Source organism: Ranitomeya variabilis, chromosome 3 (assembly GCF_051348905.1).
Source record: "Ranitomeya variabilis isolate aRanVar5 chromosome 3, aRanVar5.hap1, whole genome shotgun sequence".
Taxonomy (NCBI): domain Eukaryota; kingdom Metazoa; phylum Chordata; class Amphibia; order Anura; family Dendrobatidae; genus Ranitomeya; species Ranitomeya variabilis.
In genome coordinates this window covers 177,157,725-177,185,620 of record NC_135234.1, presented here as the reverse complement: position 1 = coordinate 177,185,620, position 27,896 = coordinate 177,157,725, and positions in this window count along the sequence as shown.

The window sequence follows — 27,896 nt, the reverse complement described above, 5'->3', positions numbered from 1 at the left end:
AAACCGTTCGACATCTGTTGATCTTACTGTGTACAGCTCGGCCCCTTTTCGTTTGCCCAAATCATTGCCTCCGGCATGTAGCACCAGCACCACCGGCCCCTTGGCCCTCTTGGCGATGTCGACCATCTCCAGAAAGATCTGATGCCACCGGAGCCCTTTGATGCCTCTCCAGCTGACTTCCAGCTTCGGGAAGCCAACATTTGTTCCGCCTGGCCGCAGTTTGGCTCTTTCGTACGCCCAGTAGACAAAAGAATGCCCCACTACCCAAACTGTGGGCTTAAAGCTGCCTGTAAGAGACAAAAGTGTTAAAGCAGGTCTGGTCTTATGTATCTGGCAAAGCATGCGGATTTCCAGCGGCCCATTCTCTGCACCTCGACTTCCGATACCCCCGCTCTAGCTGCTTCGGTAGCTGCCCCTATTCGGAAGGAATGTGTCTCATATTCTCTCGGAGCCACGCCGACTGCCTCTAGGCACTGTCTAAAATCGCTTGAAATTGATATTTTGTAAGAGGGAACCCGTTGGTGTGTGAAAGAAAAATTCTACCCGAATGTCTTACTACCGCATAGCGTTTAACTATTTTTACAGGGCATATAGGGCCGTCTGACGCCTTGCCCAATACCCATGTCCCCTTCCCGGTGGGGTCGCATTTGGATCTCCGTACTCTAATGCGCAGAGCTTTGCTGCATATGACGAGGTCTTCGTTGATTAAACCGCCTACTGATGCTGTTTTAGACTGCGGCACTAATTCACTGATGCGAAGCGCCCCGAAGAAGGCGATTGCGTACGCCGCAGATATCAGCGTTGCCTCGTATTGTGACTTGCACACTGATGAAGATATTGCAATTATGTCGTGCAGTAGCCATAAGGAAACTGGGCGATGGCATTCCTGGCTAGGTTGAAGCCTTCTCCAGCCTTTAACGGCTTGTTTGATGAAAAATATTTGTTTACGTCCACCCACCCCAGCAGCTGAACGAATGAGGCTATTCCCGATAGATGACGTTGCGCTAATGTCCCTGACGCACCTCTCCGCCCGAGCCGTTGTAAGAGTTCTACTGAGACGTCGCATCTCGCCCGGTCGCACCTATCGACTGGTCTTCCTTGCGTTAGCGAGCACCACTCCTCCCACGCCTTACCGTAAACCTGCCAAGTCGCCGGTGTCACTGAAGCACGGATCAAGGGCATCAGTGATTGGCCACCATGTCCCAGAGGGAAGGAGGACATCGTAGGCCCGACGTTTGCTCCCTGGAGAGTTTGAATGCCTGCCAATCGGAAGATAACAAAGTTAAACAATTCTTTCATCTACAGTCGCCGTAAATGTAGCCCGGCACCAGATGTTGTGTTTCAGGCATAGTAGTGCTAGGCGTCGCAACAGCGCGAGTGCTGGCTGAGAAGAAGAGGGCATGCTGTTTAGGGCTTTTGCTGTTCTCAGCTGTTTGGTTAGAAATCTGATGTTCGTATTTTCCAATTGGGCCCCCATAGCTCGACTGATGTTACTATTGCCAAAATTTCTACCAGTGCTGAGTCACGGCCCCATGCGGCCGTGGTCCATAGTTCAGGCCATTGGCCTTTTCACCACTGGTCCTTGTAGATTGCCGCGAAACCATCTGTAATATTTCCACCGACCATTAGGCCTAAATCTTTGTTTGGCGTCTCCCGCGCCATAATGCATATATGCCCCGCGCCATAAACTTGTAGGACTTCCGGAATGTCCTCCAGACCAGCAAGTCTGCCTTCAGGGAGCGGTTGAGTCTAATTTCTAGTATGTTGAAGAAACCGTATGTAAAGCTGGGGTTTAATTAATGATTGGTATGTCAAGCCCATCAATAATCTCATTTACTGTCCTCTGAGCACATTCCCCGGGACCTGTATTCATTGCCCGCATTATGAAACCATATTTCACCCGTTCTAAAAGTCCACCTCAGGGACCCTTGTTCCACCGTCCGCTGAGCCCCAGACCATTGAGTTCGCCAAATGAAAAACACTCACCGCTATCTGATTCTGGCAGAGTGACTCCCATTGATGGAGGAACTCCTGCTCCAGTGTAGTTTATTCTCATTTGCCAGTAAAAGCCTCGTTCGGCATTGATTTATCATTGATTCGTCATAGTCATAGTAACCGCCTTTTTCGGCATCGATTCAAGTAACCACCTTTTCGGCATTAATTCATTATTGATCATACCATGCACATCGATTGTGTGCTCCGACTCCTGTGTAGCTCATTTGTAAACCCTTCAGTTGAAGGATGAAAAACCGGCTCTTGTATGTTGGACTGGCTGGTAGCCCCGGGTGAAGATTCACTCAGGCTGTCAGTCAGCAATGGAGCACACAATGATTTTAATGGGCCCGCCATCGAGCCTAGTTCTACTTTTGTAAAATCTTGGGGAATTCGCGTGCTGATTTTAACTTGGGACTTGGTTCGAAGGGGATATAGAAGCCGTATTTAAAGCAGAAATGTGGCTGTTGCGCCGCTTTTTATTGGGATAACGGTTTAGCCATGGGCCCATTGCGGTTATGTTCACCGGGGTGAAAACCTCGCAGGCGCTCTGTTTGCTTGGCGGGTACACCTGGATGCAGGGTGTCCACCTCCGCAGGAGGAGCATTCGTGTCTATATTTACAGGACCCTTGGAAACGGCAGTATCCATCGTTAAACAGTAAGCAGGCCCCAGGTCCGTGTACGACCCCTGTATTCTGGCCTGCTGCTGTTGAGCGATAAGTGGTCGCTGCTGAAAAGGGGGGCTGTTTTTGGGACAGCATCAGTCGTAGCCAAATGTCCGTCGCTTTTACCCCCCAGCCCAAATCAGGCTGCATGGCCAAACGCCTGCGGAACTCCTCGTCGTACCGTTTCCATGCAGACCCGCTATGACTTTTATATGAATTATAGATTAGGTCTTGGTAAATAAATAATTCAGAACAGCGCTCTGGGTGCTTTTGGCCCATGATGCAGCCGAGAACCGCGAAGGCCTGGAGCCAGTTATTCATTGTTTGAGCTATTTTTGGTTTGCTCCTATCTTGAAACCGCTCGCCTATTCTCCTTTCCTTGTCCACGGACTGTTGGTCGGCCGATAACAGTGACCATATATTTACGTAAGCATTATCCCAAATTTTTTGCTTTGTCTCTAACTCAATGTGCACTCCTAGCGGGCTAACTCCACAGAAAAATGCATCCTTGTGCAGACTCGCTGCTTGGGTGGTGCTAGTGTCAGTTGGTACGCCTGGGCGTGTCAACTGCTGAACTAGGGTCTTAATAGCGGCTGCCAGCTCGCTTTCTCCCACATTTTGTATTGTAGAGTGCTCACCGATATCAAAGAACTCACCGCTGTCAGATGCGGGCCGAGTGTCTCCGGACGGAGGTACTCTGGCTCCTGCCATGGCGCTGTCCTGGTGCTGGCCGCCCACCCAGGAGGATGAAGATGGCGTGCCAGTGGCCAGCGCCGTGGCACGGGGATGTCTTTTGCTGCATTGTGTCTGGTGCCGAGCGTCCCCCGGAGAGGGAGGTGCTCCGGCTTCTATTGTTTCGATGGTTCGGTGCTGGCTGGTGGACCGGGGAGGTACGTATGGCATGTCTCCCCGTGCGTCAGCCCAGGATGGAGCACGTGACGGATGACCTCTGTCGTGTGCTCGAGGATGAGAGGCTATTGGGGCTCCGATCTCTGCCTGGTCCGTAACGGGGGGTGTCAGTGTCTGTTCCCACCGGGTACCCGCTCTGGGTGTCCGGTGAGACCGCCGTCTTTCGGCATGCGACCGGTACCACCCGTTGTAACTCCCCGATGTCTCTGAGCCGGTTGTGGATGGCGAGCGCCATCTGGAGGAGCAGGATCTATGGTGGCTCCTGCGGCTCCTGTATGAGTGGTGTCGGCGACTGGAGTTGGAATGCCAACAGCTAGAGGGACAGCGGGGACGGTGGCGGGAATCTACTGATGAGGGTGAGGACGATCTGCGGCATCTATGCCTGTGATTGCCGTGTCTAGGGGTTGTGTTGGGGACATTTAATTCGGGATTGGGGGGGACGTAAATTTGGTTATTGGGCGTGAGTGGCGGTGCAGGGCGTAGAGCCGAGGAAGGCACAGCGACTGTTAGGCTTGCACTACGGGGTGAGCTAAAAAGGGGGGGGGGCTGATAGGAAACTGTCTGCGATTTGCGTTTGTGACCATGGGGGTGTTGGAGGAGCACAATTTATTGCAGCTGTGTTTGTGCTTAGTGCGACTGTGTGCGTGCTTGGTGCGTACACTTCTGGCCGCAGAGCGTGCTGGCCGATACGTTTAGACCGGTCAACCACGCTCTGCGGCCGTATCTGTGGCTCTGGCCCCTGACCGCCCGCCCCCCGCACAGGCAACGCTGATGTGCCTGCTGGGGGGACATGGCAGGCCAGGAGTGGGCTGGCCAGGGGTCCCCCGTGGTGCAGCCCGGGTGTAGCAGGGGTCGGTGCGGCGCTGCGTGGCGGGAACTGGCTCGGGGGATTAGGGGGCGCGGCATATGAGGCGCCCCCCCGAACGATTTGGCGGGCTGGGGGCCCACAGGCTATCGCTGTGCTAACAGCGCGCTCAGGGACGTATGTGTGCGGGGCTTGATTTGGTCCCCGGCCGGCATCAGGGAGGGGAGACTCCCCGCCGCTGCAGGGGACCGGCGCTGCGCCCGAGCTGATTGCCCGCGCTGCACCCCGGTCCTCCAGAGCGGCTGGTGCACAGCCGAGGACACTGGGGCGGCGGGCGGCCCCCTGCCTGCCCCAGAAAAGCTGTGGGGCTGCAGGGAGGAAGTGGGCGTGTCCCACGCGGCCCGCACTGCACCCTGGGAGGCAGGGCGGGCTGTTGTGAATTTGGTTTTTGGGCTCCCCCGGTGGTCACTGGTGGTACTGGACTTGTGTGCTTCACTTTCTCTGTTTACCTGTTTCCATCAGGATATGGGAGTATCCTATTTAGCCTTGCTGCTCAGTTATTCTAGTGCCGGCCATCAATGTAACCAGAGCCTTTCTGTTGCATGTTCCTGCTTCTAGACTACTATCAGCTAAGTTGGACTCTTAGTCCTAAGTTTGTTTTGCATTTTTGTTCCAGTTCACAGTTATGTTATTTTTCTGTAGCTGGAAGCTCTTGTGGGCCGAAATTGCCACTCCGGTGTCATGAGTTGACACATGAGTCTTAAAGTAATTTCGGGATGGTATTTTAATAGGGTTTTCAGCTGACCGTGAAGTTCCCTATTGTATCTTCTTGCTATCTAGTAAGCGGACCTCGCTTTGCTGAACCTACCTTCATACTGCGTGTGTCTTTTCCTCTGAACTCACCGTCAATATATGTAGGGGGCTTCTGTCTCCTTTTTGGGGGAATTTCCCTAGAGGTAAGCCAGGTCTGTCTTTTCCTCTATTCGGGTTAGTTAGTCCTCCGGCTGGCGCTAGGCGTCTAGGGATAAAACGTAGGTACGTCACCCGGCCACTGTTAGTTGTGTGGTAGGTTTAGCTCACGGTCAGCTTGAGATTCCATCACCCAAGAGCTAGTCTGTTATTTAAGTTCTCTGACGTTCCCTTGCCATTGGGAACCATGACAGTATGGCCGGCCAAGGGTTAAAACCGTTGGCAGAAGAAAGGAGAGAAAAAGAAGTCTGCAGATTTGTTTGTTTTTTTCCTCTGAGCTTGCTCTATAGTTGACTTAGTTGCATTTCTGCTCTAATTGCAGCCTTTGTCTCTCTCTCTCCTTCTAATCCTTGAATGGCTCTGATCTCACCTGATTAAAATGGATCCTCAGAGTTTGGCTACAGGTTTGAATAATCTTGCTACGAAGGTTAAAAATTTACAGGATTTTGTTATTCATGCTCCTATATCTGAACCTAGAATTCCTATACCAGAATTTTTCTCCGGGGATAGATCTCGTTTCCTAAATTTCAAAAATAATTGTAAATTATTTCTTTCCCTGAGATCTCGCTCCGCTGGAGATCCCGCACAGCAGGTTAGGATAGTAATTTCCTTGCTGCGGGGCGACCCTCAAGACTGGGCATTTGCATTGGCACCCGGGGATCCTGCGTTGCTCAATGTGGATGCGTTTTTTCTGGCTTTCAGGTTGCTTTATGAGGAACCTAACTTAGAGATTAAGGCTGAAAAAGCCTTGATGGCCCTATCTCAAAGGCAAGATGAAGCTGAAATATACTGCCAAAAATTTCGTAAATGGTCTGTGCTTACTCAGTGGAATGAGTGCGCCCTGGCGGCGAATTTCAGAGAGGGTCTCTCTGATGCCATTAAAGATGTTATGGTGGGGTTCCCTGCACCTACAGGTCTGAATGAGTCCATGACAATGGCTATTCAGATTGATCGGCGTTTGCGGGAGCGCAAACCTGTGCACCATTTGGCGGTGTCTTCTGAGAAGGCTCCAGAAAATATGCAATGTGATAGAATTCTGTCCAGAAGCGAACGGCAGAATTTTAGGCGAAAAAATGGGTTGTGCTTCTATTGTGGTGATTCAACTCATGTTATATCAGCATGCTCTAAACGTACAAAAAAGGTTGATAAGTCTATTTCAATTGGCACCTTACAGTCTAAGTTTATTCTGTCTGTGACCTTGATTTGTTCATTATCGTCAATTACCGCGGATGCCTATGTCGACTCTGGCGCCGCTTTGAGTCTAATGGATTGGTCCTTTGCCAGGCGCTGTGGGTTTGATCTAGAGCCTCTGGAAGTTCCTATACCTCTGAAGGGTATTGACTCTACACCATTGGCTAGTAATAAACCACAATACTGGACACAAGTGACTATGCGTATGAATCCAGACCATCAGGAGATGATTCGCTTCCTTGTGTTGTACAATCTACATGACGTTTTGGTGCTCGGATTACCATGGTTACAATCTCATAACCCAGTCCTTGACTGGAAAGCAATGTCTGTGTTAAGCTGGGGATGTCAGGGGGCTCATGGGGACGTACCTTTGGTTTCCATTTCGTCATCTATTCCCTCTGAGATTCCGGAATTTTTATCTGATTATCGTGATGTTTTTGAGGAGCCTAAGCTTGGTTCACTACCTCCTCACAGAGATTGCGATTGTGCCATAGATCTGATTCCGGGCAGTAAATTTCCAAAGGGTCGTTTATTTAATCTATCTGTACCTGAACATGCTGCTATGCGAGAATATATTAAGGAGTCCCTGGAAAAGGGACATATTCGTCCTTCTTCTTCTCCCTTAGGAGCCGGTTTTTTCTTTGTATCTAAAAAAGATGGCTCTTTGAGGCCGTGTATTGATTATCGACTCTTGAATAAAATTACAGTCAAATATCAGTATCCTCTGCCACTGCTTACTGATTTGTTTGCTCGAATAAAAGGGGCTAAGTGGTTCTCTAAGATTGATCTCCGTGGGGCGTATAATTTGGTGCAAATTAAGCAGGGGGATGAGTGGAAAACCGCATTTAATACGCCCGAGGGCCATTTTGAGTATTTAGTAATGCCTTTTGGTCTTTCAAATGCCCCTTCAGTCTTTCAGTCCTTTATGCATGACATTTTCCGTGAATATTTGGATAAATTTATGATTGTGTATCTGGATGATATTTTGATTTTTTCGGATGACTGGGATTCTCATGTCCAACAGGTCAGGAGGGTTTTTCAGGTTTTGCGGGCTAATTCCTTGTGTGTGAAGGGTTCTAAGTGTATTTTTGGAGTTCAAAAGATTTCTTTTTTGGGGTATATTTTTTCCCCCTCTTCCATTGAGATGGATCCTGTTAAGGTTCGGGCTATTTGTGATTGGACGCAACCTTCTTCTCTTAAGAGCCTTCAGAAATTTTTGGGCTTTGCTAATTTTTATCGTCGATTTATAACTGGTTTTTCTGATGTTGCTAAACCTTTGACTGATTTGACCAAAAAGGGTGCTGATGTTGCTGATTGGTCCCCTGCTGCTGTGGAGGCCTTTCGGGAGCTTAAGCGCCGCTTTTCTTCCGCCCCTGTGTTGCGTCAGCCTGATGTTACTCTTCCTTTTCAGGTTGAGGTCAATGCTTCCGAGATCTGAGCTGGGGCGGTCTTGTCGCAGAAAAGTTCCGACTGCTCCGTGATGAGACCTTGTGCGTTCTTTTCTCGAAAATTTTCGCCCGCCGAGCGAAATTATGATATTGGTAATCGGGAGCTTTTGGCTATGAAGTGGGCTTTTGAGGAGTGGCATCATTGGCTTGAGGGGGCTAGACATCAGGTGGTGGTATTGACCGATCACAAGAATTTGATTTATCTTGAGTCTGCCAGGCGCCTGAATCCTAGACAGGCGCGCTGGTCGTTGTTTTTCTCTCGGTTTAATTTTGTGGTCTCATACTTACCAGGTTCTAAAAATGTGAAGGCGGATGCCCTTTCTAGGAGTTTTGAGCCTGATTCCCCTGGTGATTCTGAACCTACAGGTATCCTTAAGGATGGGGTGATATTATCTGCTGTTTCCCCAGACCTGCGACGGGCTTTGCAGGAGTTTCAGGCGGATAGACCTGATCGTTGCCCGCCTGGTAGACTGTTTGTTCCTGATGATTGGACCAGTAGAGTCATCTCGGAGGTTCATTCTTCTGTGTTGGCAGGTCATCCCGGGATCTTTGGTACCAGGGATTTGGTGGCTAGGTCCTTCTGGTGGCCTTCCCTGTCTCGAGATGTACGAGTTTTTGTGCAGTCTTGTGATGTTTGTGCTCGGGCCAAACCTTGTTGTTCTCGGGCTAGCGGATTGTTGTTATCTTTGCCTATTCCGAAGAGGCCTTGGACTCACATCTCTATGGATTTTATTTCTGATCTCCCTGTTTCTCAGAAAATGTCTGTCATCTGGGTGGTGTGTGACCGTTTTTCAAAGATGGTTCATTTGGTGCCCTTGCCTAAGTTGCCTTCCTCATCCGAGTTGGTTCCTCTGTTTTTTCAAAATGTGGTTCGCTTGCATGGTATTCCGGAGAATATCGTTTCTGACAGGGGGACCCAGTTCGTGTCTAGATTTTGGCGGGCGTTCTGTGCTAGGATGGGCATTGATTTGTCTTTTTCGTCTGCGTTCCATCCTCAGACTAATGGCCAGACTGAGCGAACTAATCAGACCTTGGAGACTTATTTGAGGTGTTTTGTGTCTGTGGATCAGGATGACTGGGTTGCCTTTTTGCCATTGGCGGAGTTTGCCCTCAATAATCGGGCTAGTTCTGCCACTTTGGTTTCTCCTTTCTTTTGCAATTCGGGGTTTCATCCTCGTTTTTCTTCCGGTCAGGTGGAGTCTTCGGATTGTCCTGGAGTGGATACTGTGGTGGATAGGTTGCATCGGATTTGGGGACAGGTGGTGGACAATTTGGAGTTGTCCCAGGAAAAGACTCGGCATTTTGCTAACCGCCGTCGTCGTGTTGGTCCTCGTCTTCGTGTTGGGGACTTGGTGTGGTTGTCTTCTCGTTTTGTCCCTATGAGGGTTTCTTCTCCTAAGTTTAAGCCTCGGTTCATCGGCCCGTATAATATTTTGGAGATTCTTAACCCCGTGTCCTTTCGATTGGACCTCCCAGCTTCTTTTTCTATCCATAATGTCTTCCATCGGTCATTATTGCGCAGGTATGAGGTACCGGTTGTGCCTTCCGTTGAGCCTCCCGCTCCGGTGTTGGTTGAGGGTGAATTGGAGTACGTTGTGGAGAAGATCTTGGACTCCCGTGTTTCCAGACGGAAACTTCAGTATCTGGTTAAGTGGAAGGGCTACGGTCAGGAGGATAATTCTTGGGTGACAGCCTCTGATGTTCATGCCTCTGATTTGGTCCGTGCCTTTCATAGGGCTCATCCTGATCGCCCTGGTGGTTCTTGTGAGGGTTCGGTGCCCCCTCCTTGAGGGGGGGGGTACTGTTGTGAATTTGGTTTTTGGGCTCCCCGGATGGTCACTGGTGGTACTGGACTTGTGTGCTTCACTTTCTCCGTTCACCTGTTTCCATCAGGATATGGGAGTATCCTATTTAGCCTTGCTGCTCAGTTATTCTAGTGCCGGCCATCAATGTAACCAGAGCCTTTCTGTTGCATGTTCCTGCTTCTAGACTACTATCAGCTAAGTTGGACTCTTAGTCCTAAGTTTGTTTTGCATTTTTGTTCCAGTTCACAGTTATGTTATTTTTCTGTAGCTGGAAGCTCTTGTGGGCCGAAATTGCCACTCCGGTGTCATGAGTTGACACATGAGTCTTAAAGTAATTTCGGGATGGTATTTTAATAGGGTTTTCAGCTGACCGTGAAGTTCCCTATTGTATCTTCTTGCTATCTAGTAAGCGGACCTCGCTTTGCTGAACCTACCTTCATACTGCGTGTGTCTTTTCCTCTGAACTCACCGTCAATATATGTGGGGGGCTTCTGTCTCCTTTTTGGGGGAATTTCCCTAGAGGTAAGCCAGGTCTGTCTTTTCCTCTATTAGGGTTAGTTAGTCCTCCGGCTGGCGCTAGGCGTCTAGGGATAAAACGTAGGTACGTCACCTGGCCACTGTTAGTTGTGTGGTAGGTTTAGCTCACGGTCAGCTTGAGATTCCATCACCCAAGAGCTAGTCTGTTATTTAAGTTCTCTGACGTTCCCTTGCCATTGGGAACCATGACAGCGGGCCTGGACTGTGTGAGAGGGGGAGGCATTCACTAAGCGCGCCGGGCCACGGGCTTCAGAGCGGTGACCGGAAGTGACCGGGGCCCGGGCGCACTCGTAGTATGGCGCGGGCGCCCGGGACCGGCGGGGAGCGGAACCCAGGGCAAGCGCCGCGACGCCCGCCGCGCCACCCGGAGCCGTGCGAGGGGCAGAAGCACGGCGGCCCGGCAGCGCCGGCTCCGCTCCGACACGCAGGCGCTCGGGAGGACGGGAGGAACGCCCCGAGCGTCCACCCGGCGGCGCCGCTGCGCCGTGGCCAGCAGGAGTGCCGGGGGCTGGGAGCGGGAGCCCCGGGGTCTGCAGTGGACGGGACCGACAACATGGGCAGGCGAGCGGGGGCCAGCAGCGCAGGGGCGACAGGCGAGGGCGAGGACGAGGCCCCAGGAGGGGGGGGTGCCAGGGCCGGGTCCCGGGGGACGATGGAGAGGCTGGGGGGTGAGGAGAGGGCACAGGAAGGTGAGCACCCAGGCCAGAATTAAGGGATCGCGACCATTGCTCACCTTCCTGTGCAGCTCCCCGCTGTAGGGCCTCGATCGCAGGGGCAGCCACCGCTGTCAGGAGATCAGGGAGACAACAGCTTCCGAGGGTCAGCCGGGGAGAAAGAGGGAGAATCCGGGCCCGGCACTAGAATTTAACCCCTGAGGGTGTGGCCAGACTTCCCTCCTCTCCCCGGTTGGTCCGCTGGGCATCCCAATCATGACATCACCTGGGAAAGTAGTGGGAGGGGGGAATTGGGCACTGCACAGTTTTCCCCTCTAGCTATCCCTTAAGGGCTCCGCAGTCAGAGGCACGTTCCTTATACAGTACCGTGCCTACCAGACAAAGGCCACCAAACAGTGAATGGAGCTGTGCAATTCTGGATTCATTTACTGTCTCTGTCTGGTCACTGCTGTAGGTAATAACAGCTGATCAATGAGATCCATCCACCAGTTTGCTATTGGTGACCTATCTCAAAAAGAGGTCAACAATATCCCAAGAGAGGACATCCGCTTTAATAGAGTGACATTCTATAGCAAGAAATTGTCTGCGTAAACCTTTATTATCATTCATCTCTAGTTCTCTAGATGGAGCTAAGTGCACAGCTATTGAAAAAAAAGGCAAGATATAATTTATTACATTTATTATATTTATAGACAAGAGTGGTGGGGATAGTGAAGATTTCAACTAGTTGTTAACACTAATAAGCTGCAATCCATAGTTTTGTTCCCTTCCTTGCGCAGAGTAGTTATTATTGCCTTGTTACCTAGCTGGACACTCTGTTTCCATAACGATATTCTAATACTAAGTAATATGACCACTTCTCTAGAGCACATTTGAAAAGTAGTAAATGTTTGTAGAAAGTCCTGAATTAAAGCAATTTTTTTTTAAATTATGAGAAATTTTGGAACTTGCATATCATTAAACAAGGAAGCAAAAAATGCTGTGTCAATCCTGTAATGTAATGAAGATCCAAAGCAAAAGGATTATTTGTCATTTTTCATAGAACTGACAATTCATCAGGAAGTTCAAGGCAAATGCGTTATTTTTACCTTCTGTTCCTTAGTCTTCTTTTAATCATCAATCATACATTTAAGACTTTATACGTTTATGAAAGAAAGCAAGCCTGCCGAACGCTGAAAGGTTTTCTCAGCATCATAAAACTTTGTCCAAGATTGATGAAATTTGGTAGGCTCAGCCATACTTAACAATATTCTAAATTCTCTTGCAGATGAAAAATCATTTTGACCCCTAAAGACCCCTTTTTGACATGACTTGTTCCTGAATGAACCTTTTTATTTCAGGGCTCTGCTTCAAGGCACTAAAAAAAAGTTGAGACATAGTTATGGGATATGGGAGGTTAGCCAATTCTTCCAAGAGTCTGGAAAGTCTTTCCTTTTTTGTTGGGGGGGAGGGGGGTGACTCACAGAAGTTCCAAAAGAGTTGGCACACAATGGTTAAAGAATAACAGTCATTTCAATTTAATAAATCAATAGTACACATGAAAATAATATAATAAAATATATCTGTAATATATCTTATCATCTTATCAGAGAAATGTGTTGCTTTCTCTGCTAAGATTGACCAGAAAATATCAAAATTCTCAATCCTGAGGTAAAATCTGTATACAGTGAAGACAGACTTTCACATTACTGAGATAGGAGATGACAAGCGCTAATGATAAGATTCTATGTAGATAGGAGGGGGAGAAGGAGGGAAGAGCTCTCGTTCTAGCCTCTCTCTTTATGTCTACATAGAATTGTATATACAACAAAGATAGTACCAGTATAAATTGCTGTTCAATCTCTGCTCCACCCAAAACATCAAATTATTTGCAACTTCTAGCATAATTGTTTTGATGAATAGATGACTAAGTATCTAACATTTTTGTTTACATTCCAAACCGAATATGCATTATATGTAACTATTTGTAATTGTGGTAGGTTCTATATTGGAAAAACAATTCATTCACTTTATAAATGATTCAGTGCTATAGCGCTTACATATTCGCTCATCTCTAGTAAGGACTTTCCTCGCCTTTATTTATGGGTCTAAAGGACTTTCCTCACCTTTATTTATGGGTTTAAAGGACTTTACTCACCATCATTTATAGGTCTAAACCTTGAGCGGAGAGGAAATTATCATAAAACAATATTACAAAAAGAAGCACAGTTAATTATGAAAATGGAAGCTTTGGGTCCCATAAGCTTAAAAAGATCGTAATGATCTAAGTGCTTTTCTGTAATGTATTATTATATTCTCCAATTTGTTTTATTATTAATTGAAATTATTTTAATATTTGATATTTGTAAGATGCATATTTTGCTCAAGATCAACATAATAAAGTATGCAAATAATATAATGCACATGTATATGTATTTTGAGAACTCAATGTGTAATACACATCTATTCAGAATGATTAGGTGCTTCAGATCATTTTCCATTCATGCAGAATCAGTTTAGTCCGAATTAATTTTTTTAGAGATATGTGTCAAAAACAAATTTTGAGACATAAACTGATCTCTAGGGTTGAGCGAAACGGATCGTTCATTTTCATAAGTCGCCGACTTTTGGCAAAGTCGGCGTCTCATGAAACCGAGCCGATCCCTGTGTGGGGTCTGCCATGCGGTACGCGACTTTCGCGCCAAAGTCGTGTTTCAATGATGCTAAAAGCGCCATTTCTAAGCCAATAAAGGTGGACGCAGAGTGTGGGCAGCGTGATGACATAGATCTCAGTCCCCACCATCTTAGAGAAGGGCATTGCAGTGATTGGCTTGCTTTCTGCGGCGTCACAGGGGCTATAAAGGGGCGTTCCCGCCGACCGCCATCTTACTGCTGCTGATCTGAGCGTAGGGAGAGGTTGCTGCAGCTTCTTCAGAAGCAGGGATAGTAATAGGCAGGGTACATAAAGCTACAAACCACTTGTGCTGTAGCGATTTCCACTGTCCAACACCACCTTTTGATTGCAGGGACAGTGGAAGCTACATTTTTTTTTCCTCAGCGCTGTAGCTCATTGGGCTGCCCTAGAAGGCTCCCTGACCCTGATAGCTGCGTCGCTGTGCCTGTGTGTACGCCGCTGTGCAAACCAACTGCTTTTTTCAAAGCACAAATCCTGTTTTTCCTTCCTTTCTGCACAGCTATCTTGTGTGTTTGTCCACACTTTTGTGTGCAGCAGTCCTTTTTATAGCTGCCTGCCATACTTTTCTGAGATAACTGCAGGGAGATAAATATTGGCAAGTCTGCCTCCGTGCCATTGCTGTGTGTGGTATCTGTCTCTCATTGTGTGCCACCGAAAACACTGTGTAATACTTGGCCATTTTTTTTTGGGGGGGGTACATTCTCCCTTTTCCAAAAAAAAATTAGTGGGAGATAAATATTGGCAAGTCTGCCTCCGTGCCATTGCTGTGTGTGGTATCTGTCTCTCATTGTGTGCCACCGAAAACACTGTGTAATACTTGGCCATTTTTTTTTTTTGGGGTACATTCTCCCTTTTCCAAAAAAAAAAATTAGTGGGAGATAAATATTGGCAAGTCTGCCTCCGTGCCATTGCTGTGTGTGGTATCTGTCTCTCATTGTGTGCCACCGAAAACACTGTGTAATACTTGTCCATTTTTTTTTTTTTTGCTAAATTCTCCCTTTTCCTAAAACAAAATTAGTGGGAGATAAATATTGACAAGTCTTCCTCCATGCCATTGCTGTGTGTGGCATCTGTCTGTCATTGTGTGGCACTGAAAACACTGTGTAACACTTGGCCATTTTTTTTTTGAGGGGGGTACATTCTCCCTTTTCCCAAAAAAAATTAGTGGGAGATAAATATTGGCAAGTCTGCCTCCGTGCCATTGCTGTGTGTGGCATCTGTCTGTCATTGTGTGGCACCGAAAACACTGTGTAATACTTGGCCATTTTTTTTTTTGGGGGGGTACATTCTCCCTTTTCCAAAAAAAAAATTAGTGGGAGATAAATATTGGCAAGTCTGCCTCCGTGCCATTGCTGTGTGTGGTATCTGTCTCTCATTGTGTGCCACCGAAAACACTGTGTAATACTTGGCCATTTTTTTGGGGGGGGGTACATTCTCCCTTTTCCAAAAAAAAAATTAGTGGGAGATAAATATTGGCAAGTCTGCCTCCGTGCCATTGCTGTGTGTGGCATCTGTCTGTCATTGTGTGGCACCGAAAACACTGTGTAATACTTGGCCATTTTTTTGGGGGGGGGTACATTCTTCCTTTTCCAAAAAAAAAATTAGTGGGAGATAAATTTTGGCAAGTCTGCCTCCGTGCCATTGCTGTGTGTGGTATCTGTCTCTCATTGTGTGCCACCAAAAACACTGTGTAATACTTGGCCCTTTTTTTTTTTTTTGCTAAATTCTCCCTTTTCCCAAAAAAAAATTAGTGGGAGATAAATATTGGCAAGTCTGCCTCCGTGCCATTGCTGTGTGTGGCATCTGTCTCTCATTGTGTGGCACCGAAAACACTGTGTAATACTTGGCCATTTTTTTTGGGGGGGGTACATTCTCCCTTTTCCCCAAAAAAAATTAGTGGGAGATAAATATTGGCAAGTCTGCCTCCATGCCATTGCTGTGTGTGGCATCTATCTCTCATTGTGTGGCACCGAAAACACTGTGTAATACTTGGCCATTTTTTTTTTGGGGGGGGTACATTCTTCCTTTTCCAAAAAAAAAATTAGTGGGAGATAAATTTTGGCAAGTCTGCCTCCGTGCCATTGCTGTGTGTGGCATCTGTCTCTCATTGTGTGGCACCGAAAACACTGTGTAATACTTGGCCATTTTTTTTTTTTTTGCTAAATTCTCCCTTTTCCAAAAAAAAAATTAGTGGGAGATAAATATTGGCAAGTCTGCCTCCGTGCCATTGCTGTGTGTGGCATCTGTCTCTCATTGTGTGGCACCGAAAACACTGTGTAATACTTGGCCATTTTTTTTTGGGGGGGGTACATTCTCCCTTTTCCAAAAAAAAAAAAATAGTGGGAGATAAATATTGGCAAGTCTGCCTCCGTGCCATTGCTGTGTGTGGTATCTGTCTCTCATTGTGTGCCACCAAAAACACTGTGTAATACTGGGCCTTTTTTTGGGGGGGGTAAATTCTCCCTTTTAAAAAAAAAATAATAATTAGTGGGAGATAAATATTGGCAAGTCTGCTTGAGTGCTGCTCCTGTGTGTGCCATATGTCTCAAATTATTGGGGCACAGAAATCCTAGTGTGTAACATTGGGCCTGATTTTCCTTTCAGTGTCAGGCACCTATAAAGGTATATATAAATCCTACAGAATTTTGAGTTCACCTTGTAAGTTGTTTTACAGTAACAAATAGCGTTACTTTGGTTACGTTTTGCAAACAATGAGGAAGTCTAGTGGAAGAGGTCGTGGCCGTGGGCAGTCATTGTCAGCTGGTAATGATGGTAGTGGTGGTGGAGCATCAGGTGGTCGTGGTAAAAGCAGTACAGCACCTAAGTCTCGAGTTGTTGAGCCAGGTTCGTTGTCTGGCTACACAAGGCCTCGAACGCTCTCTTTTCTGGGAGTAGGAAAACCACTTTTGAAGCCGGAGCAGGAGGAACAAGTATTGGCTTTCATTGCTGACTCTGCCTCTAACTCTTTCGCCTCCTCCTCGGAAAGTGCCAAATGTCAGAGCAGTGCATCGTCAGTGGATGCTCCCGGTCAGGAACAAGTCGCTTCCTTGTGTCCTTCACTAAAAACAACAGTGAAGGATGCGTCAGTCGACACAACAGGTTACTCCATGGAGCTCTTTACACATACCGTTCCTGGGTTAGACAGTGAAACAGTTAACAGGCCATGCCCATTAGAAGTTGAATCGGACATGGAGTGCACAGATGCACAGCCACAGCCAGATTACTATGCTGTTCCTTTGACTCAGACCAGAACATTGCCCTCGCAGTGTACTGAGGCAGAATCAAACCCAGCGGAGACTATGGTGCCCCGTCACGAACGCTATACCACCGGCTTACATGGTGACACAGACGAAGTTGCACACGACATAGAAGAGGAGGTCATAGATGACCCAGTTGTTGACCCCGATTGGCAGCCATTGGGGGAACAGGGTGCAGGCGGCAGTAGTTCAGAAGCGGAGGAGGAGGAGCCGCAGCAGGCATCAACATCACAACAGGTTCCATCTACCGTGCCTGTATCTGGCCAAAAACGCGTGGCAAAACCAAAACCTGTTGGAGGACAGCGTGGCCATCCGGTTAAAGAAGCTCAGTCTGCAATGCCTGAAAAGTTATCCGATAGTAGAAAGAGTGCAGTCTGGCATTTTTTTAAACAACATCCAAATGATCAGCGCAAAGTCATCTGTCAAAAATGTTCAACTACCTTAAGCAGAGGTCAGAATCTTAAAAGTCTAAATACAAGTTGCATGCATAGACATTTATCCACCATGCATTTGCAAGCCTGGAATAACTACCAAATGTCCCTAAAGGTTGCAGCACCCTCGGCCAATGAAGCTAGTCAGCAACGCTACATCCCTTCCCTCACTGTAAACCCACCATTTCCCGCACCACCGTTAGTATCTGTGCAGCTTTCGTCGCCAGGCCAAAGCAGTCAGGGAATCACCAGGTTTGCAGTAGGAAACACTGCATGTAGGGCACCGGCAAGAATACCATCTCCAACCCTCTCTCACTCACCCATGTCCACCGGCACCACCGCTAGTTCCACGATCTCCAGCTCTCCAGTCCAGCTCACCCTACATGAGACTCTTGTTAGGAAAAGGAAGTACTCATCCTCGCATCCGCGTACACAGGGTTTGAATGCCCACATTGCTAGACTAATCTCATTAGAGATGATGCCCTACCGGTTAGTTGAAAGCGAAGCTTTCAAAGCGCTGATAGACTACGCTGTACCACGCTACGAGCTACCCAGTTAGCACTTCTTTTCTAGAAAAGCCATCCCAGCCCTCCAAAAGCATGTTAAAGACCGCATCGTCCATGCACTCAGGCAGTCTGTGACTACAAAGGTGCACCTGACAACAGATGCATGGACCAGTAGGCATGGCCAGGGACGTTACGTGTCCATCACGGCACACTGGGTGAATGTGGTGGATGCAGGGTCCACAGGGGACAGCAATATTGGGACAGTTTTGCCTAGTCCACGGTCAAGGAAAGAGTTGGCTGTAGGCATTCGCCCCCCCTCCTCCTCTTCCTCCTCCTCATGCAGAAGCGAGAGCTCGTCCACACACCGCAGTCACACATCCACTCCATCCGCAGCTGCCACTGTTGCACACCAGGTGTGCCATTATGGGACAGCTAGTGGCAAGCGTCAGCAGGCTGTATTGACAATGAAGTGTTTGGGTGACAACAGACACACCACGGAAGTTCTGTCCGAGTTCTTGCAGAATGAAACTCAGTCATGGCTGGGCACTGTACATCTTGAGGCAGGCAAGGTTGTGAGTGATAACGGAAGGAATTTCATGGCTGCCATAGCCCTTTCCCACCTGAAACACATTCCTTGCCTGGCTCACACCTTAAACCTGGTGGTGCAGTGCTTCCTGAAAAGTTACCCGGGGTTACCCGACCTGCTCCTCAAAGTGCGCAGACTTTGCTCGCATATCCGCCGTTCGCCCGTACACTCCAGCCGTATGCAGAACTATCAGCGGTCTTTGAACCTTCCCCAGCATCGCCTAATCATCGACATTTCAACAAGGTGGAACTCCACACTGCACATGCTTCAGAGACTGTGCAAACAGAGGCGTGCTGTTATGTTTTTGTGGGAGGATACACATACACGGGCAGGCAGTTGGATGGCAGACATGGAGTTGTCAGGTGTGCAGTGGTCGAAGCTACAAGACCTGTGTCAAGTCCTTCAGTGTTTTGAGGAATGCACACGGCTGGTTAGTGCAGACAACGCCATAATAAGCATGAGCATCCCCCTAATGCGTCTGCTGATGCAAAGTTTGACGCACATAAAGGAGCAGGCATCTGCAGCCGAGGAAGAGGAAAGCCTTGATGACAGTCAGCCATTGTCTGGTCAGGGCCGTGTAGAGGACGCGGTAGCGGGCGAAGAGGAGGAGGAGGACGAGGAGGATGATGGGGATGAATACTTTTTGAATGAGGAAGCTTCTCCTGGGCCAACAGAAATTAGTGGCGTTGCAAGGCTGGGTTCTGTTTTTTTAAGGGAGACAAGTGACGTACATTTGCCTGTAACAGCCCCTCCAACAAGCACAACTGCAGATTTGACAACTGGAACTTTGGCCCACATGGCGGATTATGCCTTACGTATCCTCAAAAGGGACACACGCATTATTAAAATGATGAGCGATGACGATTATTGGTTGGCCTGCATCCTTGACCCTCGCTATAAAGGCAAATTGCAAAATATTATGCCAAATGAGAACCTCGAACAAATATTAGCAACTAGTGTTGAGCGATACCGTCCGATACTTGAAAGTATCGGTATCGGAAAGTATCGGCCGATACCGGCAAAGTATCGGATCTAATCCGATACCGATACCCGATACCAATACAAGTCAATGGGACTCAAGTATCGGACGGTATCCCTGATGGTTCCCAGGGTCTGAAGGAGAGGAAACTCTCCTTCAGGCCCTGGGATCCATATTAATGTGTAAAATAAAGAATTAAAATAAAAAATATTGCTATACTCACCTCTCCGACGCAGCCTGGACCTTACCGAGGGAACCGGCAGCGTTGTTTGCTTAAAATGCGCGCTTTTACTTCCTTCCTTGACGTCACGGCTTGTGATTGGTCGCGTGCCGCCCATGTGGCCGCGACGCGACCAATCACAGCAAGCCGTAACGTAATTTTCAGGTCCTCAATGCCTAATTCTAGGCATTCATGATTTTAAAATTACGTTCCGGCTTGTGATTGGTCGCGTCGCGGTCACATGGGCGACGCGACCAATCACAAGCCGTGACGTCACGGGAGGCAGGAGACGCGCGCATTTTTAAAATTACGTCACGGCTTGTGATTGGTTGCGTGCCGCCCATGTGACCGCGACGCGACCAATCACAGCAAGCCGTGACGTAATTTCAGGTCCTGAATGCAGAAATAGGCATCAGGACCTGAAATTACGTCACGGCTTGCTGTGATTGGTCGCGTCGCGGTCACATGGGCGGCACGCAACCAATCACAAGCTGTGACGTAATTTTAAAAATGCGCGCGTCTCCTGCCTCCCGTGACGTCACGGCTTGCTGTGATTGGTCGCGTCGCCCATGTGACCGCGACGCGACCAATCACAAGCCGGAACGTAATTTTAAAATCATGAATGCCTAGAATTAGGCATTGAGGACCTGAAAATTACGTCACGGCTTGCTGTGATTGGTCACGTTGCGGCCACATGGGCGGCACGCGACCAATCACAAGCCGTGACATCATGGAAGGAAGTAAAAGCGCGCATTTTAAGCAAACAACGCTGCCGGTTCCCTCGGTGAGGTCCAAGCTTCTTCGGAGAGGTGAGTATAGCAATATTTTTTATTTTAATTCTTTATTTTACACATTAATGTTGTTTCGATACCGATACCCGATACCACAAAAGTATCGGATCTCGGTATCGGAATTCCGATACCCGCAAGTATCGGCCGATACCCGATACTTGCGGTATCGGAATGCTCAACACTATTAGCAACCAAACAAGCTACTCTTGTAGACCGTTTGATTCAAGCATTCCCAGCACACAGCGCCGGTGATGGTTATCAGTCTCACACAAGCTGCAGGGGGCTACATGGCAGAGGTGTTAGAGGTGCACAAATCAGAAGTGGCGTTGGACAGAGGGGTTTTCTGACCAGGCTGTGGAGTAATTTCGCAATGACCGCAGACAGGACAGGTACTGCAGCATCTATTCAAAGTGACAGGAGACAACATTTGTCCAGTATGGTTACTAACTATTTTTCTTCCCTTATCGATGTTCTCCATCAACCGTCATTCCCATTTGATTACTGGGCATCAAAATTAGACACCTGGCCTGAATTGGCAGAATATGCGTTGCAGGAGCTTGCTTGCCCAGCAGCTAGTGTGCTATCAGAAAGAGTATTCAGTGCTGCTGGTTCAATATTAACCAAAAAAAAGACTCGTCTGGCTACCCAAAATGTGGATGATCTCACCTTCATTAAAATGAACCACTCCTGGATTTCAAATTATTTTGCCCCACCTTTCCCGGCTGACACCTAGCTTTCCTATAAAAAGGTCTTGCTTGTGGACTGGTCTTACTGAGTGTTCCAATCTGTTAATTTGCAGCAGCTGTTTGTCCAGCATACAACATGTTTACACCTCCCCAATGGGAAAAATCCCCCCACGGGGCCGTTGTCTCGCCACTTGGCGCAAGCACCCGCTACAGTGCTGATTGTCTGAAGAGGTGGGTGTGCCCGCTTTTGGTCGACGGCACTGCCACTGGGTCCCTCATAGTACAATGTAGTGTCTCTGGCGGTGGTGGTGCGCACCCAACGTCAGACACACCATTGTAACATGAGGGGCCCTGGGGTGGTACCGCCGGCCACAAGAGAGTTCCCCCCCAGCTCAAACTGTGCTCTACCACGTGCAAAATTATCTCGCACAGCTCCACCAATGTTTAGTCTATGCACTGACATCATTCAATGCCTGGCACTGACAAACAATACCAATTTGTTTGCACTTATGATGCTAGTTAAAGTAGTCTGGGTCAGTGTCCTATATTGACACCAGTAAATACTAATTTACTGCCAAATTACTTTGTAATAAACTCTGCAGTTGAGCCCACCCCTGTACCTAAGCATGACACCCTTTTTTTACTTATAGTTGTTTTGCGAGACATTAACATCTATTTATTTTTTTGGAGTACTAACTGTGTCAGACACTCCTTGCAATACTCCTCCACTGACCACAATGCTGCCTGCCTGTGCATCCATGTAACCGATGTAAAACTGCCATGAGCCTATTGTTTGTTATTTTAGGCCTTTGATAGCCTGTCTGCGGTCCCTACTTGCATTACTCCTCCACTGACCACAATGCTGTCTGCCTGTGTATCCATGTAACCGATGTAAAACTTCCATGAGCCTATTGTTTGTTATTTTAGGCCTTTGATAGCCTGTCTGCGGTCCCTACTTGCATTACTCCTCCACTGACCACAATGCTGCCTGCCTGTGTATCCATGTAACCGATGTAAAACTGCCATGAGCCTATTGTTTGTTATTTTAGGACTTTGATAGCCTGTCTGCGGTCCCTACTTGCATTACTCCTCCACTGACCACAATGCTGCCTGCCTGTGTATCCATATAACCGATGTAAAACTGCCATGAGCCTATTGTTTGTTATTTTAGGCCTTTGATAGCCTGTCTGCGGTCCCTACTTGCATTACTCCTCCACTGACCACAATGCTGCCTGCCTGTGTATCCATGTAACCGATGTAAAACTGCCATGAGCCTATTGTTTGTTATTTTAGGCCTTTGATAGCCTGTCTGTGGTCCCTACTTGCATTACTCCTCCACTGACCACAATGCTGCCTGCCTGTGTATCCATGTAACCGATGTAAAACTGCCATGAGCCTATTGTTTGTTATTTTAGGCCTTTGATAGCCTGTCTGTGGTCCCTACTTGCATTACTCCTCCACTGACCACAATGCTGCCTGCCTGTGTATCCATGTAACCGATGTAAAACTGCCATGAGCCTATTGTTTGTTATTTTAGGCCTTTGATAGCCTGTCTGCGGTCCCTACTTGCAATACTCCTCCACTGACCACACCAATGCTGCCCGTTTACCCCTGGAACCTATTTTACAGTGCATAGAGCCTATTTTTTTATTTTATTTAATATTAATAAAGCCATGATGGACTACGCTGTACCACGCTATGGGCTACCCAGTTGACAATTCCTTTGCGAGAAAAGCCATCCCACCCCTCCACCAGCATGTAAATTACCGCATTGTCCATGCACTATGTCAATCTGTGAGTCCAAAGGTACACCTGACAACAGACACATGGACCTGTAGGCATGGCCATGGAAGGTTACGTGTCCTTTGTGGCGCAATGGGTTAATGTATTGGATGCATGGTCCACACAGGGGACAGCCTGGTAAGTCTTTCTGCAGTCCCTAATTCAAGTTGTCCTCAAATGAATAAATCTGAGCTTCAACCTTCTGGCTCTCATTAAGTGCTGTTGTTTAAAAAAAAATTGGTGTTTAGGGCTTACTAACGGTGTCTGCCCCTGCCTGGTGTTTGTCCTCAACTGAATAAAGCTGAGCTTCTACCTTCTGGCTCCCATTAAGTGCTTTTTTTTAACAAAAAGGGTGTTTAGGGCCTACTAACGGTGTCTGCCCCTGCCTGGTGTTTGCCCTCAACTGAATACAGCTGAGCTTCAACCTTCTGGCTTTCGGCCTATAGTATCAGATATTAAACTGCATTTGGCCTTCAACTTTGGTTACGGCCTACTAACGGTGTCTGCCCCTCCCTGGTGTTGACCTCAACTGAATACAGCTGAGCTTCAACCTTCTGGCTTTCGGCCTATAGTATCAGATATTAAACTGCATTTGACCTTCAACTTTGGTTACGGCCTACTAACGGTGTCTGCCCCTCCCTGGTGTTGAGTCTGACCTCAACTGAATACAGCTGAGCTTCAACCTTCTGGCTCTCATTAAAACCCTGCTGTTCTGTTTAGATTTCACATAAAAAAATTGTACCAAATAAAGTAAACAAAAATTAAAAAAAAAAAAAATTCCCACAGAGAGTACCCCCCTAATGACGAAAAGTCAAGGACCCTCAAGTCTCAGAATCACACGCTGAATTTTTATAACATTATAGAATTTCAAAAACGGTCATTTTTGACCAACAGAACAGCAGGGTTAATTAAGTGCTGTGTTTTTAAAAATTGGTGGTTAGGGCCTACTAACGGTGTCTGCCCCTCCATGTTGTTTGTCCTCAACTGAATAAAGCTGAGCTTCAACCTTCTGGCTTTTGGCCTACAGTAGCAGATATTAAACTGCATTTGGCCTACTAGTGTGGTTGGGCCCTTAAAACAGTGTCTGCTGCTCTTGGGTTTGCTACTCCACTGAACAAAGCAATGCCGCCTGTTTAGTCCTGTTACCAATTTTGAACTGCATTTAGCCTACTTTATTCTTTGGCCCTATATCTGTTTCCTCCTCATCCTGCCCATTGCCCAGCCACTGCTAGATGAGTCTGCTGGTACATTGACCTAGACCACTACATTCCCCTTGCACTCTACACAGCCAGAATCTGACCCTGCTGAAAGTAAAGTTCCCCTTCCCGCATGTTATACCACCTTACACAGGGACAAAGAGGAAGGTGCAGATGAAAGTGCAGGTTCCTTCATTAGGTGGGGGGGCATACTCGTTGGCGACGTCACGGGCACAGGGCCCCTCAGAGTACGCAAAAGTGTCGCTGCAGGTGGGAGGCGCCCCCGCCATGCAAACACACCGCTGTACTTTGAGGGGCCCTGTGCCGGTGCCAATGCGAACGAGTGGCCCCCCCTGCTTGCTCAGGATCACAGCACTTGCAACGTTGAAATACTTACCTCTCCCTGCTCCACTGCCGTGACGGAGTCCACATTTCCTGGGCCCACTAAAGCCTTGAACCAGCCCTACCCCCCACAACTTTTGCCAAATGACCCCCAATTTCCTATGCCCAACTATTATTATAAAGTTAATTAAGATTGACAAGCTTCAGAAACAAGAATGGATGTTTTTGGCATTAAAATGGGCACTGTAGGTGTTTTCCTGGCCTCCACGCACTGCCGACTATGCTTCCCCATTGACTTGCATTGGGTTTCGTGTTTCGGTCGATCCCCGACTTTTAGCGATAATCGGCCGACTGCACTCGACTCGACTCTGGACAAAGTCAGGTTTCACAAAACCCGACTCGATCTTTAAAAAATGAAAGTCGCTCAACCCTACTGATCTCTAGTCAAAAGGAAACTGCTAATATCACACAAAGTTATTGTGGCATTTTATTTCACACTGTTAGGTTAAGTTCTCATGGTGAGATTTTAGTGAGTTTTTCACTTTGCATATTTTTTCTCTGCTCATAAAACGCAGCAGTATCTAACAGTTCCAGCAAAGTGGATAGTATTTATGAAAATCTTATACTCACTTTGCTTCTTATTTTTAGACTGCACAATTATTATCTGGGGTGTATTTTTAAAATATGCTCATCCACTCTGCTTCTGAACCATAAAGGGCTTTGAGATGGTGAAAAATTAAGGGAAAATAGCTATGCTCAAATATAAAAATAGTATTTTCTGCAGATTTTCCCATATACATTTTTAGTGCATTTCTGCTACAGAAACAGACTAAGAACATAAAAAAAGCCACAATAAAGTTTTGTCTAAGCCAAATAACGGAAAGTGTCAGAAACAAAGAAGATTTATTTAAGGCCGGCGTCACACTAGCGAGTTTTACGGACATATGAGCGCAGAAAATACATCCGTAAATTACGCATAACACATGGCCCAATGATTCACTATGGCCCAGCTCCTATCAGCCGTATTTTACGGATCCGTATTATACGGTCTTCTACGGCCATAGAAAATCGCAGCATGCTGCGTTTGTCATCGTATTGCGCAAAAAAATCGCCAATGAAAGTCTATGGGGGCGTGAAAAATACGGATTACACATGGACCAGCAGTGTGACTTGCGAGAAATACGCCAGACATCTCCAGACATCGCCAGGTGCAAGGAATTGTGGCAAACACTCAATCAGGAAGCTCAGACATGCTAATTAGCTTAAAAAGCCACACAGACATCCCGGAAGTCTGGCGCTCGCCTCCACGGAGTTCCAAACACCATGGCAAGCATCATAAACGTAGATATGCTCTGCATTCTGGTCCAAGAAAGGCCAGTAATCTGGGACCAGCGGGATCCTAATTATTCCAACCGGGCAAGGAAAGAGGGAGCTTGGAGGGACATATGTGGGATCTTATTCCCAGATTATGCCCAATGGCCACTTGCGGAGCAGATCCAACTTTGTAAGTACACTAATGTATTGACATTATGTAACCTACAAAACTGCTTGTCCTACATGATGTTTTTTTTGTCTTTTTATTTTTATTAGTATATTTTTTCAAATTTTTTGGCCAAAGCAAAGATGATTAACATGATCAAGTGTTTACGTACATAGCTAATATTGATGTTGTGTTGTTTACTATTTTTCGGAACAGAAAAGTCATACAGAGGGTTGTGGACCATGTCCTTTCCTTGTTAAATAAATGATTTTTAACTTTAGGTAAATCAGTTAAGAAGGCTTTTTATTATCCTCGTTCAAATATGCTCGAATGCAAGTCCGCAAGGACAGGGTCCTCTCCCCTCTGTACCAGTCTGTCACTGTAAACTTGTTTACTGTAAAGGATATCTATATCCGTGTATGTAAACACTTTATCATGTACAGCACCATGGAATTAACCCCTTCACCCCGAAGCCTGTTTTCACCTAACTGACAGCCAATTTTTACAATTCTGACCACTGTCACTTTATGAGGTCATAACTCTGAAACGCTTCAACGGATCCTAGTGATTCTGAGATTGTTTTCTCGTGACATATTGTACTTTATGATAGTGGTAAAACTTCTTCGATATGACTTGCATTTATTTGTGAAAAAAACAGAAATTTGTCGAAAATTATGAAAATTTCGCAATTATCAAATTTTTCGTTTTTATGCCCTTAAATTAGAGTTATATCACATAATATAGTTAATAAACAACCTTTCCCACATGTCTGCTTTACATCAGCACAATTTTGGAAACATAATTTTTTTTTGTTAGGGAGTTATAAGGGTTAAAAGTTGAAAAGCGATTTCTCATTTTTGCAACAAAATTTGCAACACCATTTTTTTACGGACCACCTCACACTTGAAGTGACTTTGAGGGGTCTATACGACAGAAAATGCCCAAAAGTGACAACATTCTAAAAACTGCACCCCTCAAGGTACTCAAAACCACATTCAAAAAGTTTATTAACCCTTCAGGTGCTTCACAGGAATTTTTGGAATGTTTAAAAAAAATTGAACATTTAACTTTTTTTTCACAAAATTTTTACTTCAGATCCAATTTGTTTTATTTTACCAATGGTAACAGGAGAAATTGGACCAAAAAAGTCGTTGTACAATTTGTCCTGAGTACGCCGATATCCCACATGTTGGGGTAAACCATTGATTGGGCACATGGCAGAGCTCGGAAGGGAAGGAGCGCCATTTGACTTTTCAATGCAAAATTGGCTGGAATTGAGATCGGAACCCATGTCCTGTTTGGAGAGCCCCTGACGTGCCTAAACAGTGGAAACGCCCACAAGTGACACCATTTTGGAAAGTAGACCCTCTAAGGAACTAATCTAGATGTCTGGTGAGCACTTTGAACCTCCAAGTGCTTCACAGAAGTTTATAATGTAGAGCCGTAAAAAAAATTAATATTAATTTTCACAAAAAATGATGTTTTTGCCCCAACTTTTTTATTTTCCCAAGGGTAGCAGGATAAATTGGACCACAAAAGTTGTTGTGCAATTTCTCCTGAGTATGCTGATACTTCATATATGGGGATAAACCACTGTTTGGGCGCATGGCAGAGCTCGGAAGGGAAGGAGCGCCATTTGACTTTTCAATGCAAAATTGGCTGGAATTGAGATCGGAACCCATGTCGTGTTTGGAGAGCCCCTGACGTGCCTAAACAGTGGAAACCCCCACAAGTGACACCATTTTGGAAAGAAGACCCCCTAAGGAACTTATCTAGATGTGTGGTGAGCACTTTCAACCCCCAATTGTTTCACTAAAGTTTAGAAGGTAGCGCTATGAAAATTAAAAAATAATTTTTTCTTTCCACTAAATGATGTTTTAGCCCGCAATTTTTTTCCCCAAGGGTAACAGGAGAAATTGGACCACAAAAGTTATTGTCCAATTTGTCCTTAGTATGCTGATACCCCATAC